Raw genomic sequence first — 6,000 nt, 5'->3', positions numbered from 1 at the left:
CCTGAAAAGAATTTGCTACTTAAAGGAATAGGTCTGAGCATATATCAGTATGTGATGACGACTGACATTCCCTCCAAAGTCTATGTTTGAAACATAGGGTGCTATCAGTAAAATTTAAACCAGCAGCAATTTAAGGAGAGCTTGTTTTCTTTATGCACTCTAAACGATCCAGCTCTCACTCTGGAGTGTGTTACTTGCACATCTGCCGGCCATTTCAGTTCCACTGTTAGAGTCGTGCAAAACGTGTAGGTGGGGCTTTTCAGAGCTTTTACCCTGAGGATGGAGGAGGGGAACAAGCTTCATAAAAATCACTCAACAAACATGGTTGAATCTGGAGACTTAGATCATTGAATCTGGAGACTCAATCTTAACTCCAAATGCATGTTATGATAAAAGGAAAATGACTCAAAACTTTTAATTTTTTTTTTTTTGCATCAGGATCTTGTTATGTTTAACCTGTAAAAGAGGATGCATTTCTGCTCCAAGAGAAGAAAACTGAGCAGGGAGGAACCCATCGCTCTGCCTAACACGTAGTTAGCTTTTTTTTTTCAACATCCACATGACTCATGGCTTGGTCAGCAAACGCATAATAAAAGGCATAAAAATATCTCCACACAATGTCACTGGAATACACAGTGCGACAAATTAGTGGATACCTCTGGCCGTGGTTTTAGCGCAAAGACCTAACATATAATACATTTTCATGGCTACTGGGTTGCCTGGCAAAAAGGAACAGTTCTGACCACAGAGTATGAAATTTAAACTTAAGTTCAGAGAATGTCCACCAAATGACAAGTGTTACTGTAGATCTAGTGAAGTATGCTTTTGTGCAGACAGAAAACTCTCTCACTGTAATATTAGTATTTTGTATCTTTGGCGAATGAGTAAATATGTAGGTCAATTTTTTTTTAACAGCATCCTCATTGAGTATGATTCCCCCCCCCCCCCCCCCCCCACACACACACATTTATCACTAAACATTTGACAGTGTTCTCTGCAGATACTACAGAGATTAGTCCCAAAAACGTTCACTGTATTTCACTTAAAAAATTGTGAAAATAAATATGTATGACCTTGGATTAATGTTCCTTATATTTTTTTCCATACTGAGCAAAACCTACCATTTCTATTAGGGAGATCCTTCTGCCATTTAAGCAGAAATACCCTGCCCCCACTGCCCCCACTTGGTTAGCATTAGCCAGCTAACCTGGGAAGAGAGCCCTCAGCAGCACCACTATGTTAACAAGATTTAATGAGCGATTGTCATTCGTGTTGATGAATTATAATGGCTTGCTAAGCTCACAGGTAATACAGCTAGCCATGGCCAGTGGTTTTGGAGTAGTCATATTATTTGAATTGCAGTCTATAGAAATACTTATTGCCTTTTAAAATGTTAAAATGCTCACCCTCAAAGCACATCTAAGCTCATCAGAGGGAAATAACTGAAAGCTAGCAAGTGTGGATGTTTGTTTGAATTATTTGGATGCTGCAATAATTGCAAGCTGTATTTGTTGCCATTATTCACTACCTCACCAGACGTTTTTGAAACACTATTACTTCTTCTGCATCTACATTTGTAACATAGAAAACTTCATACACATCATTACGATGACGTTCAATGCGGATTAAATTTTTTTCCGTGCTGGAGTATCAGCAGAAGGGAATAATGCCTTGGATAAAAAGTGATTATTGTTAAGTTATTATGTAGTTATTATTAAGTTGACGTTCTTGCCTCTTTTTTTGTTATAGTATTATTACTACTATGTGATTCAATATTTAAATGAATTAATTTATCTAAGGAATGTAAAGCAATATTCATTATTTTTCAAAGTAGTCACTAACCACTGCGTCTGTTTTGTATGTGTGATTACCGTTGATTACACTTTTGACACATTTTCTTGTAGCCTACTGAGCAATGAATAGAAAATCCATTAACTCGAAACTCACTTGAAATCTGTGGGCAGCTGTTAAAACAAAACAAAACAAAACAAAAAAAACATATAAAAATGACTGCTCTAAATTACCTCTAGGTGTGAATGAGTGTGTGTCTGTGTATTGCTCTGCAATGACATCCTGTCCGGAGTGTATAATTGCCTTGTGTCCAATGTTCCTGGGATACACTTTGGATCCACTACCAACATGACCAGGAAAAAGTGGTTTCTGGGGATGAATTAATAAATGAACTACAATGTAACATGGATTCGGAGCCAATCCTGAAACATTCGGGATAAGGCTGGAGAATTCACTCTGGATAGGACCACAGTCCATCACAGAGCACCATGCACACAAACATTCACGGCTATTGTCAATTTAGCATAGCCAGTTCACCTACCCGAATGTTTTTGTGCAGTGGTAGGGAACCAGAGAACCCAGAGGAAACATGTGAAATGCCACCTAGACAGTAAACCGAGCTCTGTGAGGCAGCAAGGCTACCTACTGTGACACTCTGCTGCCCAATACTGAAGCAATACAGTGGAAGGTCATTTTTACAGCATACACGTTCCTGAAGATTTTGTAGTATCCACGCACAAGGTGTAAACTCGTGTACTGTTGTTTACATGACTATGTTCATAATTACAAATTCTTCCTAAAAAAAAACCACTATGTATGTTTCCATCCATCCATTTTCTGTACGGACTTTCCTACACAGTGTTGTGGGGGAGCCTGGAGCTTATCCCAGGGGACTCGGGGCACAAGGTGTGTGACACCCTGGATGAGATGCTAACCCATCTCAGGGCACACAATCACACATATTCACACACCCATTCACACACTATGGACAATTTTGAGATGCCCAAATTAGCTTACAGTGCATGTATTTGGACTGGGGAAGGAAACCAGAGTACCCAGAGAAGCTCACAAAGCACGGGAGAGCATGCAAACTCTGAGCACACAGGACAGAGGCTGGAATCGAACCCCCAACCCCGGAGGTGCGAGGAAACCATGCTAACTACTTAGCCACAGTGCCCACCCCCCCTACCCCCTCATGTATATAGTGTATTATATTATATACTATATTATATGTGTATAAGTCCATAATTTGCAAAAACATTTGACTGAGGTATTCATGAACATGTTCTCCAAAAATAAGTTTTGCATATATGTTGATTGACGGCCACAATGTCTGTCCTAAGACATCCACTATAAGTCCATCTGAGTTTCTACTAAAAACGGTTCAAATGTTTATTTGTTTTTGCCATGATGATGGAGTACAGGGGTACTCACTACAAAATATTCTGTGGTCACATTCTTCAGTGAGCTGAAAACATTTGATTTTCTTGAAACATTAATATGCATTAATGACTACTAAACACCTTACCTATAATCCGGGCTGACATTACATTACGTTACTACATACTAATATGGTAGTATAAAGTGACATTATAATGAAAATATTTTGGTTTTCTAATAAATTTATTTAGTATGTGTAACTTTTAATGCCCCAAATCTTCCCTCCACCTCACCCTTAGTATTTATTTTCTTCATTAGGAGGTCAGCTCAACTACTCAGCCCGTCCTGTAATGGGTATCTTGAATTTTAAACCATATTGAAATTTCACTGTCGTGGTAAAACCTTAACAGTCTGAGGTCCAAGTAGAGGTGGGCCATTAAATGGTTAAACGCTCCCTGGATGTAGAATGTAGAAATCTTTTCCATAGACTGCACCACATGAGGAATAGTTTAAACGAGTCCAGCTGTCTGGGATCTCTCTCTCTCGCTCTCTCTCTCTCTCTCTCTCTCTCTCTCTCTCTCTCACTCACTCTTTGTCTCTCTCCAGCCCTCTGTCTGTTTCTTGTCTCTCTTGCTCTTTCTTTCTCCCACCCCCTCTTCTATTTTCTCTCACTCTTTCTCTGGCAAAGGGCAGATTTCGTGCAGTATTTCATTACACATCTGGAAAACTCACTTAAAGCTTCACTTTAAGCTTTATCTGGAACTTGTTTTGAAATGTTGTGTAGCTTGTTTTAAGATGCAAACTGAAGAACTCCAAAGTAAAATGAAGTTCCGTCTAAAGTGGAGACAAACGTGTACAAGCTTAAGAACATTGCGTTCTTTTGCCAGCATCAGAAAGCAACTATAAAGCCTTCGGTAAAGACCTAAAATTACATGGCTTGGATAAAGTGGCCTCCAGCAGTGTGGGAAGTACAAAACTGTAGCAGGGCAAAATCACAGTGACTCACATCCTTCAGCTTATTGGTCTTTTAGAAACAATGCCCCTCCTTCTTAAAGAACTAAAGGAAAAAAGAAAGAAATGTTACTCATGAATATTAATCTCAGTCATGTAAATGTGAGACATGTACCTCCCACATCACGTGTCTACTCCTGTGCTCTTACATTATGTGAGGAAAGTGGGGTTAGAGCGGTGACTGGTCAGCTTTATTTTCCATAATGGAAAGTGCCTGTGTGTCTCATCTTCACATTCCTCATTTGCAAGGTTAAATACTTCTATATATACATTTAAATACAATTAAATATACAGTAACAGACAAGCATTTCTGCTCATTCCTCCAAACATGCACAAATCCCTCCAGCCTTATTATTTTGAGGGTCTGTCTAAACATGAAGAAGAGAAATGTTTTTAGTTGTTTTTCACCCCAACCCCCACAGCTCTTAGACCTGACCTCTGAGGTAAACAACAGCAGAGAGTGTGCAGCCAGACAGAGGATGACACCCTCAAGCTGGACTTTACCTCATAATGTTACACTCTGTGTAGCTGCTCTCACTTTTGTTGAAGGATTCCCATTTCTTGTAAGCATCATGGGTCTGGAAAATACATCAGAAAAAAAAATATTTCTACATGTCAACATAATATTTGCTCAAAAACTATGTTAATGTGAATTTTGACATAAATGAAATGGTTTTGTAAAGTTTATGTCCTAAAAATCCATTTTGGGACATAATATATATCAGGAAAAAACTTATTTATTTTGCTGGCATGGTTTGGGTCTTCTTGCAAAGGGTCACTGCAAATAAATACAATGTTCTTCTCACTGATCAGCTTTATCTTATGATAAAGCATTTCTATAATGATGGGAGTGGTCTTTTCCAGCACAACCTGCCTCATCCACAGTGCATGAGAGGTGAATAGTTTGATGAGAATGAAAGTGATATTCATCATGTCCTATGGCCTTTCACCAGATCTCAATCCAGTTGAACAGCTATGGGAGATTTTGGAGTGACGTGTTAGACAGCACTGTCTACTACCCCATCAAAATGGTTAAGGCTCTGGGTTACTGGTCAGAAGGTCAGGGGTTCAAGTCACTGAACCCTACTGCCACTGTTGGGCCCTTGAGCAAAACCCTTAACCCTCTCTGCTCCAGAGGTGCTCCAGGGTATCATGGCTGACCCTGCACTGTGACCCCCAGTGTCCTAACAAGCTGGGATATCGAAGAAAAGAATTTCTCTGTGCTGAAAGTATATGTGAGAAATAAAGGCTTCTTTTTCTTCTTCTAAAAAAACACCAGGTGAGGGTATTTTGGAAGAACAATGTTCATCCCTCCAGACCCTTGTTGGCTCAACAGCTTATGAGGATACTTTATGTTTGTTTTGTCTGGGTGTTGCAAAAATATATTTATAGATACATTTTCTAATTTTGTATCAACCATATACAGCATAGTAGCAATATATTTAGTAGTAGTAATATATTTATCTTTTATATTATGTAAGTTTTAAAAAATACATCTTTCTTAAAATATATTGGAAAATATATACTATACACTACATCATGTATTGCATGCTTAGTAAATAGGCTTGTTGTTTGTTCTTTGTATGGTTAAGGATTCTAAACTTGCTAAATGGGTTCCACATAGCACAGAGTCTGATAAGAAGACAATTTATTGTAGGGTAAAACATAGAACCATTAAGGGTTCTTCCAGAGAGGGACCACACTCATCTTATCTTAGGTCGAAATCTTGAACCCTAAACAGTTATTCGGGTGGTCCTTTGGGGGAACCCATAAAGGTTCTATGTAGAACCCTAGAGCAAAATGTTTCCCTATTAGGAA

Source organism: Ictalurus punctatus, chromosome 24, assembly GCF_001660625.3.
Source record: "Ictalurus punctatus breed USDA103 chromosome 24, Coco_2.0, whole genome shotgun sequence".
Lineage (NCBI taxonomy): Eukaryota > Metazoa > Chordata > Actinopteri > Siluriformes > Ictaluridae > Ictalurus > Ictalurus punctatus.
The sequence above is the reverse complement of the archived record's forward strand: the minus strand, read 5'-3'. Positions refer to the sequence as shown.